We start from the raw sequence: 20232 nt of genomic DNA on the forward strand, positions 1-20232 counted from the left end.
GAGAGGGCAAGAACACGTGGACATGCCCCAAGTGTAAGGATAGGTGAATCCACTTTAGTTTCTTTCTGTTTCTCATTTTCCCAGTCTTCAGCTCAGTTCTCCATATTTCTGTATCCATTCATAAATATATATATATATTAGTCATTAAGAAACTTCACCAACATTTTAGCGCAGATTTCTCCTAATATATATCTTTGTGTGGAATTTTGCTTAATGTGCATATTTTGCAAAGCATTTCTCCAATATAATGCATTTCTGTTGTTCTTTTTCACTAACATGTACATTTTATACACACTTAACTGTAGCATACGCACCTTTATAAGCATTATTTATCTAGAGAACTGCATTGCAAACTTCGGAGATGCGTAAATTTCACAAGGTGGCTGCATTTCTGTCAGTATATTGTTTCAGAAAGTGTGAATTTAAGTGTGGACTGAATCAAATTTCTCCCCTAGTCCCACACAAATGGATGATTTGGCTGCTGAAACCCACTTTAGCAGGTGTTGGGCATGCTTCTTGGTCAGGTATGCTCAGGTATCGAGACAGAGGTTGACCCGCACTGAGCACATCTGCTCAGCCTCCCTCATGTCAGTCTCTGGCATGAAATTCCACACATGCCTTTTATTTAGGAAAGAACACAAGCGTATGTTATCTTACTCCTCTGGAATTTTACAGTTCCTTAGCATGTTAGTTTAGCCATAATTGGCTTGCAGGGTCTCTTGAAATGTATCTCTCGACACAAAGTTCTCCTTTCCATCAAGCTTTAGGGCTGGTTCATTTCTCCAGCATTGAATACTGAGCATTAGATTGCAAACGTACCTAATCCATCTCTCCTCCCCCATGACTAGAAATCCTGTGGTTAAAATAACACAGCCTCTATTCAGAGCACAAACTTAGAGTCGCTAGCCAAAGTGGGATTGAAAGAACTCTTAGCAGGCGGGTCTGCGTTAGGGTGGCTTTTTAAAAATCCTGCTTCTTCCGATCCATGAGAGGAAAGCAAGGTGTCTCCTCTTTGCATTCAAGGTAATGATTTTCTGGGCTGTGTGTGAGAGAGAGTGTGTTGCTGTGTATGTGTGTGTGAATATGGCCACAAAACTGCTGTTGCTATTATGAGAAGCATTTAGTGGCAAAGGCTTTGAACTGTTCACAGCTGGTCTTGTGGCTATTTCTGTACATGCAACCTGAGTGAAATTATCCCAGTGCCCTGAGCAGATAGTAGCAAACCAGCACTCCTGTGTCACTTGGATAAGAGGGCAATGTGTTTAGAAAACTGTTTGTGGGTCTTGGGACCTCAATGACATAACTGGATGTTGCTGCTGTGGAGTTGATCTGATGTAGTAACGCTCCTCTCCTGGGCTGGTTTTGTTTGGTTGAATATTCAGCACAGCCTCTCTCCAGGTCTCTCGGTGTAATCCCTATGCCAAAGTCTAAAGCCGTGCCTGACTTGGATCACACTAGCTGTGTTTACAGTGTATGTCTTAATGCTGTTATAGTAACCACAAGACTGCCCTGTGTTCCAGAGTATTTCTTTAATGCAGCCTTGCCAGATAATTAAGCACCTCTCTGTCTGCTGGGTTCCTTTCAAAGGCACAGTGAGGGTTTGCTTCTGGTGAAAACCTCTTTTATGCCGAAATGCAAATAACAAAGCAGCTCTGCAAAATGCTGGATTAAGAGAACTCTCCACATAGTACTCTGTTATGCAAACAGTACCTGCTCCTTCCTCCTCTCGGTGCTGTGAAGATAATCAGAGGGGAATCTGAAACCACATTCTGGTTCAAGATTGGCAATCAGTGATCACCATTAAAAACAACAACAACCAAAACTGAAAGAAAGGGAATTGCTTTGTGGGCTCCCTCATAGGTGCCATATGCTTAGACACCTGCATGGGGGGCTAATAATAATAATAATAATAATAATAATAATAATAATAATTTATTATTTATACCCCACCCATCTGGCTGGGTTTCCCCAGCCACTCTGGACGGCTTCCAACAGAACATTAAAATACAATAGTCTCATTTATACAAATGCACTGTCTCATTTATACAAATGAGACTGGCCCAAGGCCATGACTGTTTGGAGATTTAAACCCTAGTCTCCCCGGTCCTGGTCCAGTACTCTAACCACTACACCACATTGAGTCTTAATATGTGTGGAGATGCAATGCAGGCAATGCACATATGTGATGCACATCATTTTCCTGCATGCTGAAAAAGATCATGTGTTTGCACATGTTGGCCCTCGGGATTATAGCCAGGCCCTTCCTGGGCCAAACGCCTCCATGGCTTGCTGCAGACACTCATTGAGTGCTTCTGCCTGGCTGGAATGTGTCCTTGAACTGTGATGCCTCTGGCTTGGAGATACCTGTGTGTATATGTGTGTGTAAACCTCTAAAGCTTGCACTGCTAGAATATAGCCTACTGTACAATGCACATTCATTGCTCTGCCCACTTTTGCCTCTTCCCCTCCCCACCATTGGCATGTGGCTCCTGGCTGGTTGACCACAAGGTAATGTGGCCCATCAGATTGAAAAAGGTTCCCTACCTCTGTGGTACAAACATATATCTCCCTCCCTTTAAAATACACAATGTATTTAAAAATATTAGGTGCCTGTCTTCAATGTCACTGTTTTTATGAGACTTGTGGTTGATGAAGGATGCAAGGCTCCTGTTTGCCTGAGAATGGGTAGCATGGCTGTGAAGCAAGCCAGTAGTTCTGGCAGAGGTATGCACATCCCCAGTGGTGGTTGGTGCTCATTGAGGCTAGTGGGGCAGAAGGCAGAGAGCCAACAGCAGTAGCTGGAGCCAGAGCCAGTGGCAGAGGCAACTAATTCTAGCTTGGTCCCCACGTAAAGAGTCTAAAAAGGAGGAAGAAGTTGACAGCCAGGGCCACCCCCTGGACTAGATTTAAGTGAGACGGCAGGCAGGTGTGGGCTGGCTGACAGCCACAGATGGATTTAGGGGAGTGCAACTGGTTCAATCACACTCAGTGCAGAGCATTATAGTGGGCTAGGAGAGCTGAAAATAATGCCAATATATTTAACGTCTGGCAACCAATGGTTTCAGATAGTATATGGGTCTAAAAAGCCCAGGACACAAAATTGGCTATGTTGGCTCTGTAGCAGAAGTAATGTATTTAGCATTAACTCTGGAAAATGTATACTTGATTCTGACCAATCGTAGAGCATAGGAGGCTTAGTTTGGTCAGAATTGAGCACACACTTCCATCAATGAGTATACCCTTCCTTACAATGATGGAAGCTGCCATCATTGCAGTGTTTCACAGGTGCCGCCACACTACCCATATAAAGGAGGCTGCAGTGGCCAAGTGGCAGGGCAGCACCTTCCGTTTTGCCCCAGGTAGCAAAATGGGACGTGCCACCCCCTGCTTCATGATGATGGTACTTCTTTTTGTTGCATTGAGAGAGATGCTGCCCTAGGGTTTCCCACTTTTGTGGCATGTAAGTCAGGGTTGCTCTGAATACAGACGGCCACTTTGTAATCACACTCTATTTTTGGTAAGAGCTGCATGAAAGATGCAAAGCTGATGTGTTCAGAACAAAGAAATGTGGTTGCGTTTCAATATAGAAAGTCCAGCTGATGTCATTTTAACTCCACACAATAGTGCCAAGAATTTTCTAAGTTCCATATCAAGACTTAGTTTAAAACACACACACACTGAAAGCGTTTGCTCATGTGGAAAAATGAACTTTTGTGGAAAATATTTATGGGAACCTGCCAGAGAAGTATGTTAGCCCTTTTAAAATGGACTTGAATTACATATATAGAAAAACAAGGCACTTATGTGATCTTGCTTTCCAGATTGTTTGCAAAACCTTGGTTTTTCAAGTATCTTACAGCCTTAATTTGCATTTCTTTTTTTAAAAAAACGAAAGTGGCACATGTTGTGTGCATTCATTCTTCTGGAACTGTGGGGTCATTCTTCATAACTGGGTCCTCCTTTAGAAAATGGAGCTTCCTGGGTTTAGACCAAAGGAAGGATAGTGTCACCACTGGAATAGGATGGGGATGAGCTTGGGTGGCTTTGGGCTTAGCTCAAAGTGTTAGCTGAGAGTATCAGGGAATGGGAGCACTCCACTCACAGAGCCATAGCTCTTTTTTAAAAAACCACCACCACCACCAAGAAGCAGCTTACCATGGTCACTCTGGAAAAGCAAGTGGCAGATTTGTTAGCCCTTGCAAATTTTATTTCTGTAACATAACAGCCTGCTGGATCAGGCCAATGGCCCATCTAGTTTAGCATCCTGTTCTCACAGGGGCAAACCAGATACCTGTGTGTAACCTGCAAGCAGAATTTGAGCACAAGAGAACTCTCCCTTCCTGTAGCTTCCAGCAACTGGTACAGTCTTACCTCGGGATAAATACGCTTCAGGTTGAGCGCCTTCGGGTTGTGCTCTGCGGCGACCCAGAAGTAACGGAGCGCATTACTTCCGGGTTTCACCGTTCGCGCATTCACAGGTGGTCAAAATGACGTCACACGCATGCACAGAAACAGCGAAACGCAACCCGCGCAGACGCGCTGTCGCATCTTACGTTCTGTTCAGGATGCGAACGGGGCTCCAGAATGGATCCCGTTCACATTCCGAGGTACCACTGTATGTAGAAGCATTTCTGCCTCCCATGGTGGATTAAAATGTTTTCTGCTCTGCAGGGGTGATGTGTGTTGCAAACAAACTGAAAGAACTCTCTCAGGTCCTCTGAGATGATGATGAAAGGGCTAGAAGCAGGTCAGGTCTCTTGTCCAGAATACACACAGATAACCAGAGTGAGTCCTATGCAGAAATAGAATCAGCATGGCTGGGTATTTGCCAAGTGCCTTTACCCCAGCCAGGCAGCCACTGACATGAATCTCCTGCACCTGCTCTTTCACATCACCACTGCAACCTCCTTGTTCACGCATCTCTTGCTCTGCCCCAAACTATGGAGTATTAGCCAAAAAAGGACCAGGAGATGCCACTGACAGCTCCTTCTTTGGCTCCCTATGTAGCAGGCAAATGGGTGCTACAAGGATGCGGAAAAGGAGCAGGACAGCAGGTAATAGTGGTGATGAAGAGAAAGGCTTATGCTGGGAGGGCGAACCTTGGGGTCTACGATTCCATGATTCCATGATTCTAGCATTAAAATGCCATTTTCTGATGCAGCTTTTTAATGTATTTTCCTCTAAAGGAAAGAGTTAATTGAAATTGGCAGTTAGATCCAAGCCAACTGGAATCAGTGGGACACCCATCAGGTTCAATATAAATACCTTGACAGTCAGGGAGTTACAGGCTGGGCAGTTAGACACATTTTCCCTCCGTTTAATTTCTGATGGAGAAAGGGTTCTTCACCGGAATCGACAATACAGGCACATTAGCCTCATAGGGATGCTTCTAGCCACTGGCCTAGTCATCCCTCATGTTCAGCCAAGCATCTTGTGATTATGTCAGTGCCGATTATTCCAGCTTTTCGTCTCTGCACTTGCAGCGTCTACTGGAAGATCTGTGAGCTCAGAATAATCTAGCTAAACAAAGGGGATGTCCTGCGCAAAGAGCTTCAGGCTTTATACAGCTGTGGCTGTGCATTCTCCACTGGACATGTGCAAAAGAAGCTGGTGAGAATACTCAGGATTCATTTGCACTTGTGATTCACTTATACTCAGGAATCATTCAATACTAGGGCGTGACGAGGCACCAGAAGTCTTAAACAGGGACCCCAGTATGCCCGGCACTGGTTTTCTACTCTCTATACTGCCAGGCTGCTGGCTGGGAAAGGAACTTGCAGCTGGCTAGAGATAGGACAACAGTTGAGATGTTTGCATCGAAAGCAATATCTTCATAATCACCAGTAGTAATAATAATAATAATACGGATCAGAATCCTCCTGGCTATCAAGTGGTGCTTGAGAGGGACTCTCCCAGGACCAGAGGTCCCCCACCCTTGCACCCTTGTTTCCACATTACCTGCCTGCTTCCTCACCTGCTCTAGGTTTTTTTATCAGTACTTGGACCTTAGTTCCTGACAGAGAATATTTTGTCAGAGATTTGAGATGCCTAATTCTTAAGCCAAAGCCTCTAGATTATGATGCTGAGCAAGTCCCACCAAAATGAGATTCTGTGCTTTGGTGGCTTGTTTTTCATTTCATTTCGTTTTTTAAAAAAAGCTGTTGAAATTGTCAAGCTGTATATTCTCGAATCCTTTGAAATTTACGCTTGTAATAATGAATTAGTCACTAAAAGAGTGATTGAGTCCTGCAAAAATGAAAACTTGGTTAATAAGTGTGTGTGTGAGAGAGAGAGAGAGAGAGGGAGGGAGGGAGGGAGGGAGGGAGGATTCTCCTCCCCCACACGGAGCAAAGAATTAGTCAGGATAACATCTACCCACAAAACTGCTGTTACTTTAGCTGCATAACTTAACACAGAACTAACTTTGGAAAGTTACTTAAATGAATATTTGGAACCCATGGAAAGAAAGCATGTTGCTATGCAGAGTGATAACAAGTTGAAGAGGATTGTGGGGGTTTTTTTAATGGCTTTTTGAAAGTGCACCAGTTATTTGGTCAGATGCCAAAGACACAATTTGTTAAAAGTTCCTTAGAGGGACAAAGTTTTTTTCATAGTTAAAAATGCTTTCAAAACAAGGGCTAATCTGGTGTGTGTGTGTTACCAAAATAGCACCCACAGATGCAAATACACCTACATAGGCCCTCCATAGTGCGTAAAAGGGAAGGGCCCTCCCGCTGCTGATAATAAGCTCTAGAGAAGCACTCTGTTGCAGCCAACAGAAGATGTTGAGGAAGTATTTCTCCAGTTTGCAAAAGTGCTCACCAGCCCAGAAAGGTTGACGACCCTTGGGCTAACAGGCATTACTTTTACTAAGATTAAATAAAACATACTCCCATATCTGTATACCTGGACAATGGACTGTACTGATAACTGGTAACAAGATTGTTTGCTCCCCAGCCAACAGAGATGTGTGATTATTCCACGTAGCTTTCTGAGTTCACTATTTCAGTAGTTGCCTAGTGGGTCAACACGGAATTGCCAATTCACATATGTACCCACCTATACAAAGATGGAAACACCTGTGTCCGCATATGCCTTTGAATCTACCTACTGTTTAGTAGCTTGAACCCTGCAATTTCTCTTCTCATCTCCACTCTACTTTGCAACTGAGCCACTTCACCAGAACTTATTTTCCAAGGAGCAGTCTGTCATGTGCTATGCTTACATTTATCAGTTTGGGCTTTAAATAATCTGGGGTCAACTGACCTTTCTCAGACCCAAATGACCCCAATCAGTTAACCAGCACCAAAGCAAAAACCCCCACAAAACCCTGAGGTTAATTTCCACCATATGAAAGTTGGCTGGAGAGGGGTGTAGCAGATGGACCTATTGACCCTTCGCAGATTAATTTACCTGCTGCTGCAGGATCACCCACATATTATGAATATTTATATTTTCCCCCCACCCATTTGTTACCCTACCTCTCCCAAAAAAAGCTCCGTTCAGCTCACCATAACTGACATCCTAAAAACATGCATACTAAGCTGTCAAAAACTCATAAGAGCAACAAGCAGTCAAAACAGAAACAGATTGCATAGAAAGAATTAGTCATATGTGAGAATCATATTTAACCTACAGCCTTCAGCAGACTGTGGCATTAAAAATGAAGCAAATTTAAAATGAGCACAATTGAAACTACATTCCATCCATCTCAATCCAGTATTTTTGCTTGGAATCAAATCTTCTTTCTAGTTGCAGACAATGATTCTCGTTCCCACTACCCTTTCTTAGGAAATGGGCCCCCTGTGCTCATTTAGAAGTGCAGTTAAGAGAGTGATAAAACAAGGCGGTCTGGACTGTGGATGAACTGTTGATTGGCCTGCACAGCAGGACCTTAGTTCTGTCACTGCTTGGCATCACTTGTCCATGGAAGAAGATTAGTCAAAGGTTGCAAAGAGCAAAAGGAACCCTACACGGAGCTTCCTTATCCTTCTTGCTTTGATAGGCCTGTGTTTTTGTGTTGTGCAAGGACTCCCCGGGGGAAGAATTCCCGCCTTAGCTGGCTTCTTATATCAGCACATTTTAGTCCGTAGTATCACTTTCTGTGTTATTTCTGTTGAACAATCTTTGATACCTCCAACAATTATTTTGTTTTGTTCACCTTCAAAGTTCACTTCCCTGGAAAGAAGGGAATCACATTACAGCAAGGAAAGCTAAAGTAAACTTAACTGAGCTTTTCCAACTGCTGCTCATTTTAAAACTGAATTGGAAGTGGCGAAATAAATGGAAGACCACCAAGACTCTTGTATTCTGTATAGACTTCTTCACTGTATTTTGATCATCCAAAGCAGCGAATAGGAAACAAAAACAAATCAATGTTTGTAACAATGCAAAACAAATGTACAAAAAATTATGTGGCCAATGAAACAGAGGCTATGGTCTTCACGCCATGCACTCCCATGCTTGCTTGTTCACACTCAGCCATGGTTTGGCTTAGCATTGTGTGCAAACTGGGCCAATGACTCTCTGATGTCGGGTGCATAATTGTCCATGAGTCCCAAGTTTCCAACACATGATGGATTGGATGTTACTTTGCTCATGCATTGGCAACTCCTGTGGATGAAAAAATGCACTTGAGATAATGTGTGATCCAAATTTGAAGCTTAAGCAAGCAGGTCAGACCAAAGACAGTGATGACCCTTTGGACTGAGGGCCAAAGTAAAAGGTTGGAGATTCATGGTCAGTTCTCCAACCTCTCTCTTTTTTAAAAAAAGGAAATTTCCTAAAGAGGCAAATAGCAGGTGAAGGTTAGGACTTGGGGGGAAAGACTGTTCATAGCTTTTGAACATCTTGTCTAATGTGACTCTGACAGGTATGAACTGAATGGGTCAAGGGGACACATTTGTAAAGCCTTTGACAGCATTGGGCATATTCTGCAGAGCAAACCTGGAGTTGCCATTGAGTGTACACTTAACAAGGAGCTGCAGCCAACTGGAGATCCCCAATATATTTTGGTCATACTAGGTGTGTACATCTATACATACAACGTACACACATTGTGTGTGTACTCAGTACATCTTATGCATATACTTTACATTTAAAGTGTGAAGTGGTCCTTATCAATAGGTTTCAAATGCCTTAAGCATTTTCTTCAAAGTCTAGAATAATTTAGGATTATCTCACTTGTATAGGTGGTATTGGCTGTGTCCACACTGGGCATTTACTGTGAAATTGGTATGCTTTATTCATCCATTTTTATGGGGCATCTGCACAATATCCTGAACATGTTTTCTCTGTTCAGCTGCTGTTTCATTCTAGAGCTAAGAAAAGCTTACTTTTTCCTTTTTTAACGATGTGGAATAGTAGTGCAATTTCCCCAGGCCTATTGCCCTGCTTTTCTACCCAGGATAGATTGCTCTTGCCATTTGCTTCTCTGTGGACTGCCTCTTCTCTCTAGGAAACTTCCTTTTCCACATGAACTGCCATTATGCCTGTTCTCTCGTCCCCACTCCCAAAGTTCAGCTGTGGTGGAGGGCAGGGGGAATCATGATTGGAAGTGCATGAAACGAAGTTCACCCACACTTAATGGCCACAATGAAAATTGTCCCCTTCCAATAGTTAGGGCTTGGGGGAACGGGACTGCTCATTTGTCTACAGAGTGCTTGAAGGCTGCTATTCTACTCCGAGCTTAAAGCAGAACATCAATGATTGGGTGCTGCTAAATCTCCCATATACAGTTGCTCTGCCCACACACTATGTAAGGAAGATTTGCAGAGTTCAGTGACTGTTCAGCACCAGATGTGTATTATCTCATCACATACATATGCTGTAAAGGGGGGGGGGGGATGTTTGAGCTAGAATCTTCCTTCTCAACTGAAGAGGCATGACTGGTACCACCAGTTTGTGCTGACATGAGTAATAACCTACCCAACCATCTCCCATATCAAGCTGTGGGAGGGAATGAGAAGAACAAACGCTCCAGGTAGAAACCTAGTTAGAGCCCACTCATCTGGCATGCCACTTATGTAATGGATCCCCATGCAGATGCACCAGCTCCTCTGAGTCTGCTTAAATTCCTACTGATATGTGGATCATATGCTTTATCGTTGCAAAGGGGTGTAACTGTGTGTTCCTCCCTTCGTCAGCTGCCGGCCCACCCTGGTCAGGGATATGGCAGGAGGGACTGGTGAATCTTCCATTCCACCTGCATGCTGACATAAAGTGGGGAAGTCCTGCCTCTTCCATGTTGGCATAATCTGAAAAGGTCAGCTGGAGGTGGAAGGAAGTGAGCAACAGTCAACCAAACCCTCTAGCCAGTGCATAACCACGGAGAAGGCTTACTAGAAGGAGACAAGAGAAGGGATTGCAACTTAGTGCCATGTTATCTCCTCGCCCTTTCTCTCACCAGTTCCTTGGGCCTCCAGAAGTCTTTTCTAGAGGCTTTTGCTAGCCGGCTGCTGTCATTACATAGGACTTGGGCTCTCCTGGAGCAGATGGACATCTCTGAAATGCAACTCTAATCGTTCTGTGTCTAAGTCAGGGGAGGGAGGATGATTTAAAGGCCAAAGAAGTGCACTGGTGTGGGGGTGTTTGGGGAAGCACTGTGACTCTATGGTAGAGCCCATGCTCTACATGCAAAGGAGCCCAGGTTAAATCCTCAACATCTCTAAGTAGGGCTGAATCCCTGGAGGGCCACTGCAAAGGCTTTGCGGTTAGGAAAAGTAAAAGGAGGAGGGGGGGGAAATCAAATAAAAAATAGTGGAAGTATACAAAAAAGAACAACATTATTTTCCATCTTCTTGTAGGTTTCATTTCATTTCGAAAAACACAATTTTATTTGATAGTTTGTTATTGTTTATATTTTGAATTAGATCTATATATGGGGGCACCTAAATCTTTGAAGTGCATGGGGCCTCTAAAGGTCTTAATCCGACCCTGCCTATGTGATCTGATTTACTAAACCCTAATTCTTCAAAAGGTTGCTCATTATTTTTTTGTCATATTTTGGTTGTTCCATTTTGGAAAGTTTGCAAACTAAAAGTGGCAGTTTAACCCTCATCATGCATGTTAACCTACCTCTTCCTCTGGTTAACTTATTTGAGTGAGTTTGTATCTGATAACAGTTTCTTTATTTGGCATACAGGGGTCTGGCAAATAGCACCTCAGGAGGTGACATTATCATCCCAGCTGTGAAATAACAGGCAGCACCCTTCTGTATCCCTGTTTTACTACACCACTGGTCCACAAGCACTTATTCCACAATAAATATATTCTTATTCCTTCATGCAGAGTTTCACAGATGTCCTTTATCCTCAAGATATGCCTTCAATTGGGCTGTTCTAGTCTCTCATTATGCAACAGTCCATTTTCAAGAGAAGGTTAATTGCTACGTTTTTCTTATTTTATTTTCATTTTGCCAGCAGCACATTCCTTAGTGCCTTTCCTTATTAACCTTCAAGATTAAGCTGTAGGTGATTATGTGCTTTCCATGTGGAAATGCTGTTCTCTTTTGGCTAAAAGACTGGGAGCTGGTTCAAATGGCTTGTAAATGCCACCTCAGTGTGAGCTTGGCTAATAAACAGTTGCAACTGTATAAAGGATGGATAGGGTTTTACAAAATGCAGACCTAGCTGAATGTCTGGAGATCATTACTGAGCAAGAAGAGGCCCGTTGGCCCTTCTTTCTTAGAAAGTGTGACATGTAAGCCTTCCTGAGCCGCTTGGAAAAAGAGTGGGATATAAATGAAAAAAATAAAATAAACCTCATTGATGGGTAGAATTTTCCAAGCTTACCACTCACTCAGCAGAATCCCATTGTGTCCTAAACTAGATACTGTATGGTGTTCTGTAGATGCAGTTAATGTGCAGTTTGTTTTAGAAAACATGAATAGCAGTTGTGGGGTCACAGGGGGCTGATAGGGAAAGTTTACCCCTCTTTTCCCCTCTGCCTTGGTCATGATGTAAACCAGGGGTCAGCAAGGTTTACCTTGCCTGGGCCGGTTCACCCCAGCGGAGATCCCTCTGTGGGCCGGATTGTGTGTGTGTGTGAGCACACGCGCGATTTCCGGTGCCACGGAAGCAAGTCGCCATGCTGTGCTGGTTTAGCGCAGCGCGCGGGGACTTGCTGAGCAGGTGGCTCAGTTTGGGGGCAGCTCATGGGCTGGTTAAACGATCCCCGTGGGCTGCTTGTGGCCCATGGGCTTAGGTTGTCGACCCCTGATGTAAACTGTGGTAAAAAGAGTTATATCCAGCTAGATGATGTCATCAGAAAGGGGAGGCTTTGTTTTGGAGTTACATTAGTTGGAATACAGATCTTGAACAAGTCAGACCTGTAACAGGTCTCTTAATACTGGGGGGGGGGGGAGTCTCCCTGAAGCTGCTCTTTCCGTTGGCAGGGAAGCCTGCAGTTTGGTTCCAGTAATGGAGATGGATGAAACAAATGCATTTCAAAGGAAACAAATGCATTTTAAGTTCACATGTTCAGATGCAAGTCATTAAGTGATGTGCAGGCTTGTGTGAACCAACCGTTGGAGGCAGTAAGTCCTATTCTGTGTCCAAATTCTCTATCTGTGCAGCACAGCATCATATTCATCCTTCTCACCATGCTGTAGTAAACCTTCCATCATAAGCTGCATTGATTTACAGAGATGATCTTGAAAAAGATGAGCCTATTGGAAAAGTTGAGATAATCTGAAAGTATCCAGCCTCCAGGGAACAGAGTAATAGTAATAACATAGGGGAAAAAAACCTCCTCTTACCTAGCAGCTCTGACTTAGTACTATTCCAATTAGATGCTGTGTAGTGCGTTCTAGAGACCACTGGAAGGTGAAATCCCTGCAGGGAAGGATTTGTGAGATTCTGCAGGAAATTGGTATTACATGTAATTGTTTCCTGCTGAGAAAGATCTAAGAGAAAGTTGAAGAAAAGCTGCTAGGCTTTTCAGCAATCACCTCTTGAATATAGATTGAAAATGAGTTTCACTCCCTGCGTACCTACCATAGGGGCCCCAAAGTATATTTTGCTAGAATAATGCCTCATTACGTAATACTGGTGAACTGCAAAATAGTTTACCCTGTAAGTCAGAAGTCTACTGCATCTCCAATAAGCAAGGTGTTGGTTAACATTAGCTAGGATGACCTGCTGCTTGAAGTATATGCCTGGAAATAAAGAGACAAAATTGAACTTGAAAAACAAGCCCTGGTTACAACTTTCAGAGGGATAGCCCTGTGGCTCAAAGGTGTAAAAAAAAAACGACAAACAGTTGTTAGAGCTGGTCCCAAAATCTTTTGATTCCTGAAATGAAGGGTGAGCTCACTATTCCTACATAAGCTGGATGGACAGGTACCATCAGAGCACTGCAAATGGCTGAGGGGTTCAGCAGGGGACAAAGAATAGTGTGTGTGTGTGTGTGTGTGTGTGTATGTGTGTGTGTGTGAAAGAGAGAGAGAGAGAGAGAGAGAGAGAGAGAGAGAGAGAGAGAGAGAGAGAATGTTGCCACCACTGTCCAGCATCATCTATGTAAGGGACAGCCCTGTAATAAGTTTTGGTGGGCTAGTCCCCACTTCATCAGATGCACAGTGTTATCCTCGTTTGACATATACACATGCCAAAATCCTAGGGGTGTGCAGCAGCTTTGGAAGGGTCCCAAATGCCAAGTTGAAGTAGGGAGCCTCAGAAGGAATATTGGGCTTGTCCGAGGTGAAGCAGGATCTGTACAAGGTGCCCCAAGTCAAAGTGGGGACTCCACTCCCAGTGGCCTTGTTGGCAGCTCAGGTGCCAAAGAAGTCAGCACTATTCTCCCCATAGGCAACTGAGGCTTGCCAAATCCTTCTAATGAGCATGGAAAATAAGTCATAGGTGAGATTTTTAACTGGGCACTTTCTTGCTCTGCCTCTCAACCAGTGTGCTGCAATGAACATTTGACCTGCAGAACAAATAATAATCCTTTGCAATATACTCTTTGAAATGAGAAGACATGGACATTGCCTTGAGTTTCATGGTGACAGATGAAAGGCAGGATATACTGCATAATAAAAACAAAAACAATGGTGCCTGGTTCTAGATACACTGCAAAAAGATGCTGCTTGCAATCAACTTAAATTCCCAGCTAAAAACTTTCAGTTTAGCCCAAATGTACAGCTGTCTTCTCTCCACTGAGGTAAATATTTTCAGTGCTACTGGCTTACAGTGCAATCCTGTCCATGTCTACTCAGAAGTAAGTCCTATTGAATTCAACGTGTCTTACTCCCAGGCAAGCAGAGTTAGGACTGCAGCCTTATTACTCAGTTGCTTCTTTCATCTGTTTGGCTGCTCGTGGGTTTCTGCAGAGCCATTTTAACCAGACATATCCTGGGGTGCACTGTTCCCACATCTCCCTCTAGATTTGCAAAAGTAGGCCATTGCCAGCCAGCTGCTGGTTAGGGTGCCCCTCCTTGTTGAACGCAGGCTCTGTATTATTTATCTACCCAGGCAACTGTTCCAAACTCAAAGGCTTTGAACTCAACAAAACAGGGGAAAGTAGCAGATCACTGCTGTAATTATTGCAAACAAAAAACAGAATTTTAAAAATGTACTGTAATTATTATTCTTTTTACAATGTGCCTCACTTTCTTGCTTCCAACTGGTGCCAGATTTATGTCCTTAGATCTCTAAGAAAATTGCTACTTGGACTTTGTTCACTTGGACACTAAGATGCATTTGCTCTCCAGAGCGAGTCTGCTGGCTCCACAGCTCCTGGTAATTTTAGGAGGAATGATGGTCCCTTAGAAACAGGGATGGTAATACCACAGTAGTACAGCAGCCGGCTGCAGGAAATAAACTGCATAACAAGTACAGAGGACCACAAGGCTCTTTAATCTTCAACACTGCTCTTTGTCATGCTACTCATTATTCTGTTTCCCTGTTGTTTGCATGCATGTGCATATTTTAAAGCAAGGACATACATTTATATGCTGGCTGCAAAAGAAGGCGATGGGTCTGAGCATGACTACACGAGATAGGGGAGAATTTCCTTCCCTCCCAAGCTCATGCTCACATTGTTCATTAAGCTGCAACTGCATTGTCCTAAGAACAGATTGATTATAAATGGAAATGATGTGGTTTCTGAACTGTGCCCACCCACCATTTCATAGAATCATACCATTGAAGGGACCCCAAGGGGCATCTAATCCAACCCCCCGGCAATGCAAGAATCACAACTAAAGAATGCCTGTCCAATGGCTATCCAGTCTCTCCAATGAAGGAGAGTCCACCACCTTCTGGGGTAGACTGTTCCACTGTCAACCTGCTCTTATTCCTGATGTTTAGTCAGAATCTACTTTCTTGCAATTTGAATCCATCACTTTGGGTCCTACACTCTGGAGTAGCAGAAAACAATCTTGCTCTTCCTTCCATGTGTATTGAGGTTCTAACAAAGGTTCTGTTAGTTGCTTTTTAATCTCCTCACATCTTCTCACAGTCAGCTCACACATTCGCCACAAATGTAGAGAATTCACTTGTGCTATCTGCACGTAGGACCCAGGCTTGAGTGTTGAGTAATCTAGTGATGGCAGATCTAATGAAAGAACTGCATGTGCGAATGAGCCCTGAGCTGCGTAATGACCCAGGCTTTTTCTCGAGTCTGGAGTGCATTTATGGAGGCTGCACTGAAAGATCCCCAGACTGCATGACTTAATGAATAAAGCACATTGTTCACAGAGGGTCTCACCAGAGGCAAAACTTTGAAAAGTGCAAGAGTCACTGTTTTGTGGACCTCTAACTGCTTTATCATATGGTCGGAGAAACCTGGCAGTTCTCATATGGCAGCATATGAACTCATTTGAAAGATTTCTGTCAGATCACCCAAACAGATAGTCAAGTTCTAGCTGAGAGGCATGGCCAGTAGAACAAACGAATTCCCTGCATGAATTTCTCAACCATTCATTCCTTTGTGAGGCTCACATAAAGGGAAATTATTTGTTTCTCCCCTATTCAATGTACTGAGAAAGTCTCTGACTTAGGCAGAGTTCAGTAAAACTGGCAGCCCTCTTGAATGCCACATAACATTATCCAAGCTCAAACTACTAACTGAGCATCAAGCGCAAAAGCAGTTGAGTTGTCTATAGTAATCATACACAGTCCTTTGCCTGTACTTCAACCATGCTAGAATTTATTGATCTAGGGCAGGGTGGGGGAACCTGTGGCCTTCCAGCTGCTGGACCTTACCCTAGCATAAGCCTGGAAAATGGGTGGTTGAAGGGGGAACAGGTGGGGACGGGCATATGCTGGATCTTAACTTTCTTGAGCTTATTCATGTGACCTGGCAACCTGGCAGAACTTGTGCCCGTGAAAAGGTAAAGGCAAAGGGACCCCTGACCGTTAGGTCCAGTCACGGATGACTCTGGGGTTGCAGCGCTCATCTCGCTTTATTGGCTGAGGGACCTGGCGTACAGCTTCCGAGTCATGTGGCCAGCATGACTAAGCTGCTTCTGGCAAACCAGAGCAGCACACGGAAATGCCGTTTACCTTCCCGCCGGAGCGGTACCTATTTATCTACTTGCACTTTGACATGCTTTCGAACTGCTAGGTTGGCAGGTGGTGTAATTCAACTCTATTTCAAAGGGTTATTTCCCCTTTGCAAAGCTTAGGCTGGCTCAGCTGGTAGTAGCCTCAATCCTGAATGGGGTTTGTATCTGGGTTACTTTATGCTGGCTAAACATAAGGAAGCATAACTTATGCTGGCTTCCCATACAGGCAACTACCCATTTATGTACATACAAGACATGGGTGACAGCGCATCACCGCAAACAAAAAGGGGTAAAAATGCCTGTAAAAGTGTGTGAAAATTGGAAAAATTGCACACAAACAGCATCTAGCAATTCCACAGGCCTTTGCAAGTGAAATCCCAGGAGCCCTTGCACTGACCTTTGAGGCCTGTGGAGAGTTCGAGTTTGAGCAACAAGGTTTGGAGGGAGCGATTGTGTGCTTGCAGACTTTTTCAATGGTGCTCCCAATATACATGACTTCACTTAAATGTGTGATACCTCGAAATGTAACCCCCGTGTAAATGGGGAGTTGCCTGTATTTAGGATTGCTCCCTAACAGAGGTACGAATTTATTATGGGCAGGCAGGTCAGGAACAATTTTGTAGCCTTGTAACTTTTGTTGACTTATTAGCAAGGATCTTTTTTGGCTCATCCCTTCTTAGGAATTCTCTACTTCCTGACTGCAAAAAGAGGACAACTCATATATTTTGTTTAATTCAGAAAACAATCCTAAGCATATGTAATTGACTTGCAATTGACCTCTTCTTAAAGTTATCTGTTCCATCTTTACTGATGTATGGTGGGCCTGAGTACTTTCCCTGAACCCCTCTTTGATCTAGCAGGTCAGCATTTGCAAAGCTTATCTTAATTACCCATCCCCTTGTTTAGGTAGTCTCAAGAAAGACTCCCCAAAGAAGCTTAGGGAGCAGCTGAGATGAAGCAAGAACAAATTAATGACCATTTGATAAGATTCATAAAGGGCAGAGAGATAGATCATCCATTTATCTGGCAGCCAAATGTATAGAGTAAATAAGTATGCTCTTTGCCTCTGTATTATCTCAGATGTCATGCTTTCTTTGGATTAGCAGAGAGGTGAAGAGAAGTAACAACAGCACCAGTTCTGCTTTATCTCTCTATGGGATTTGAATTGAAGTCTGATGCCCTATCAGTTAAGGGATGTGTTTGTCTATGTGTTTGCTGCCCTTCTATAGCTACAGATTATCTTCTAATTTGCGTGGAAAGTAGGATGCCTGTTTTAGAAGGAGTTTCCTGCCCTGTCTTCCATGCTACAGCCGCATATCCCCTCCCCCCAAAAAATCTGGAAGCTCAGGAGACCCTCCTATACGATGTTCGATCGGGTGTGGGGAGCCGTGAGGTGAAGGAAAGGATGTTGTTAGCTAAAAGTTGAAGCGAAAGTGTGAGTTTATGTCTAAAGGCCTTGGATAGAACAAACACCATTAGATGTACTGCTGGATAAGTGTTTCATGGCTCTTACATTTGTTTAAAAAAGAATACAAATTGTGTGTGTGTGTGTTTTAACAAAAGCTTCCCAACTCCTCTTCTTGGTCATGTGTGACCAGGAGAAGGCTAGACTTGTTCACATTGCACAATTGTGGTTTAGTGCTGCATCCAAACACTTCCTATGTTTATCTCACTGTTTTATGCATAGAATTACAGCCTTTGTCCTAGGCCAAACCAGTATTCCTTCTAGGATTACGAAAGAGATTCATAGGCTGCTCTGGAGTAGATGACCTGAGGACTTCACCTGCTAGCATCATGTGTGAGGTACAGTGAATAAGCCTGTGGGATATGTCAAGGAGCACATTGGCAAAAAGGATTCCTTGCTTGGCTTCCTTCCTTGCCTCCCACAAGCCCTCCAGTTCTTCATGTGAAAGAATGTTTAGGAAGCTGTTAAAACTGTTAAGAAATTTAATCACCACATGACCAAGGTCAAAAATGCTGTGAAAAAGGAAGCAAAGAGCTAGTAAAAAAAGAAGAAGAGGCAACTCCCCCTCTTTCCAGATTGTTGTGGTAAAGCACTGGGTGCTCCTCTGCTTTAGATAAAATACAGGGGTGCATATTTTTTCTAAACAGGTGGCTAGCCATCCTGGGGCATTTTTCCCTGGGAAGGCTAACTGTGACTTTGTTTTTGAATAGCGCCTGTTGAACATGTAATATATTGCAGCTCTAAGATCTTCTGTGTAGGATAAGAGGAGAAATAGAGCTGCACATTTAATCTGCATATGTGATGAGTTAGTTATGGTCGCCTTCAGGTATTTGGCAGTTTCGAGATATGCTCTGAAATGCAAACCAGGCCTCAAGGGCTTTAGAGAAAACTGTGTAAAAAAGAGAGAGAGTTTTGAATGAAAAATTAACACACATATTAACTTCTGCAAAGTGAAACCAGCTGGCAGCTGCTAAAGTCTGCTTGTGTCATTGAGGCTGCAATCCCACACCTACTTCCTTGGGAGTAAGCCTCATTGAGCTCAGTGAGACTTACTTACAAGTAGACACGTGTAGGATTGCACCCTCAGCAAACTGTGGTACCCAGATTTCTTTGGGGGAAAGCATGGCTGTTAAAGCAGTATAATGTTGCTGCAAATGTATGGGATGCATGTGACCTACGGTATCATAATCTAAAACACACATGAGATGTAAAGGACAGGGGAAGAAATAGGGAGTGGGTTCTGTCTTCTAAAGGCAGAGGAAAATCACCGACCCTGGTCAAGCAAAGCTGAGGATGGGGCAACATCTGCCAATCTAGGTGCCTGTGCTTTGGGGAATAATCACTTGCAGCCAGGCCTTGATCCCACTGAAGACAACAGTATCACCCATCTTGGTTTTCAACAGACACACCACTTCACTTACCATAACATGACTCATCAATAGTAATATGTGATAAGGGGACACAATGTGAAGGGGAGATATAGTTTAATCTCTCATCATCTCACACCATAAAAAGCACAGACTGAAGCTCCCATGCATAAGCAAAGTGGTGTGTTTTTTCCCCAATAGGCCACTGCTGCCATTCTCCAGAGCATTCCTTTATTAGGGAATAATCTTAGATTTTAGCTCCCCTTGTAAGAGTAAATAATGGCCGTCCATCCCATTTTTCCACAGACAGCTTTGCCCCTTCTCCCGTTCTTCTGCTTGCCGGGAAGGTTTGCTACCCTTCTTTGTTATTATCACATTCACACATGACATTTAAAACCCTCTTATACTAGTGAAACAGTCATCACTTCCCCCGAAGAATGCAGGAAACTGTTGCTTTTAAAGGGTGCTGAGAGTTGTTAGGAGGCCCAAACATCACCTGGCACGGTGGGGAAAGTTTCACCTAATAATTTTCTGTGTCACACTCCTGTTAAATGACAAAAAAATGAATCAGTCTAAAAAATGTAATGCTTTCTATTAACGCCGAACATGTTTGACCTTCCAGATGAACCCTAATCCCCAGATTCCCAGCTTTCATTTTTCAGAATGAGTAAGTTTATTGCATTTGTAGAACCTGAGATATGCAACAAAATGTACAGGTGTTATTCTTTGCAAAAAAAAAAAAAGCAAGCTTGCTCCCTCCTTTCAGTGTTTTTCTTTGCCTCCTGCCCCACAGTGACAATAATTCCTGTGGGTGCCTGTATTCCTCTCCTGGTACAAGTATTATGCTTTCTTCTTGAACAAATAACTCTTCTATGCATTTTGAATGAAGCAAAGTC

General features: G+C 43.5%; 1 protein-coding gene across 4 annotated transcripts in view; it reads left to right on the top strand.

Moving 5' to 3' along the window:
* The window catches only part of JCAD (junctional cadherin 5 associated), a 67532-nt gene that overhangs the window by 12223 nt on the left and 35077 nt on the right, over positions 1 to 20232 (top strand). Inside the window, exon 1 of one of the 4 annotated variants that reach the window (XM_083406081.1) lies at positions 879 to 1023. The exons of the other annotated variants lie outside the window; for them this stretch is intronic. The gene's annotated coding sequence lies outside the window, so the exon portion shown is untranslated. Of the gene's footprint in view, positions 1 to 878; positions 1024 to 20232 lie in introns of those variants that run through there. 4 annotated transcript variants of the gene reach the window in all.

Source organism: Podarcis tiliguerta, assembly GCF_965153285.1.
Source record: "Podarcis tiliguerta genome assembly, chromosome: 12".
Taxonomy (NCBI): Eukaryota; Metazoa; Chordata; class Lepidosauria; order Squamata; family Lacertidae; genus Podarcis; species Podarcis tiliguerta.